A 1371-nucleotide genomic window follows, 5' to 3' on the forward strand; every position below is an offset into this window, starting at 1 on the left:
ATCATATATCAATATTTTTTTCTGCTTTTTTTGCGTAAATCTCTTAAACCACTTCAGTTCTGCTCAAACCTACCAAATGTTTATTAGTTTTCAGGATTGTAACCCTTTAAATGCCAGTTTGAAGACATGTTGCCTCTTGTTTTATTAAAAAAAACAACACAGAATATGAGATATTTCCCACATAATACATGATGGACGGATGTGACATTGTTTTATATCAGAGTCTTTTATATCAAGACATTTCTCAAAACCAGAATATGATCAGGGTGACTTTTGAACACTGGAAATAAATCATGTACTCATCCCGGCAGTAGCCCCCATGGCACTCAAAATTTCCCTGGAATTTTCTAGTTTTCTGTTACTGTTTGAATCTGATTTTACTTGACAGATTTCTGTTTTTGTGTTATTGTCCTATCCTTAGTTTAAAGTGGGCGGGGTTCAGTTGGAAAAAAGATGATGTCACTGAAATCTGTGGACCAATCAGAATTTAGCAATATTCATATTTAAATGTAGTGAAATTGTTCTTAATGTCACTAAGCAACTGTCCTACAGTACAGTACAGTACAGTATAGTACAGTATAGTACAGTATAGTATAGTACAGTACAGTACAGTATAGTATAGTACAGTATAGTACAGTACAGTATAGTACAGTATAGTATAGTACAGTATAGTACAGTATAGTACAGTATAGTATAGTACAGTATAGTACAGTACAGTACAGTAAAGTATAGTACAGTAGAGTATAGTATAGTACAGTATAGTATAGTATAGTACAGTATAATATAGTATAGTACAGTATAGTACAGTATAGTATAGTACAGTATAGTACAGTATAGTACAGTATAGTATAGTACAGTATAGTATAGTACAGTACAGTATAGTATAGTACAGTATAGTACAGTATAGTACAGTACAGTATAGTATAGTACAGTATAGTACAGTACAGTAAAGTATAGTACAGTAGAGTATAGTATAGTACAGTATAGTACAGTATAGTACAGTACAGTATAGTATAGTACAGTATAGTACAGTACAGTAAAGTATAGTACAGTAGAGTATAGTATAGTATAGTACAGTAAAGTATAGTACAGTATAGTACAGTATAGTATAGTACAGTATAGTACAGTATAGTACAGTATAGTATAGTACAGTATAGTATAGTATCGTATAGTACAGTATAGTACAGTATAGTATAGTATAGTACAGTACAGTATAGTATAGTATAGTACAGTACAGTACAGTATAGTACAGTATAGTATAGGTAAGGTAGTTTTGGCAGCAGTCACATGTTTCACAATCAATCTGCATCTCAAGGGTCTAAGTTTCATTGTGGGGTTGCCAGGTCTGTTCACTAGTGACTGAGACTACAT

General features: G+C 32.1%; 1 protein-coding gene across 1 annotated transcript in view; it reads left to right on the forward strand.

Annotated features, from left to right (window-relative positions):
- The window catches only part of LOC111645776 (uncharacterized), a gene marked incomplete at its 3' end in the record, with an annotated part of 39201 nt that overhangs the window by 7096 nt on the left and 30734 nt on the right, over window positions 1–1371 (forward strand). The gene's annotated exons all lie outside the window — the stretch shown is intronic.

This window comes from Seriola lalandi, unplaced genomic scaffold, assembly GCF_002814215.2.
Source record: "Seriola lalandi dorsalis isolate HSWRI2012SDOR001 ecotype SW California unplaced genomic scaffold, Sedor1 jcf7180002054956, whole genome shotgun sequence".
In the NCBI taxonomy this organism is placed as follows: Eukaryota; Metazoa; Chordata; class Actinopteri; order Carangiformes; family Carangidae; genus Seriola; species Seriola lalandi.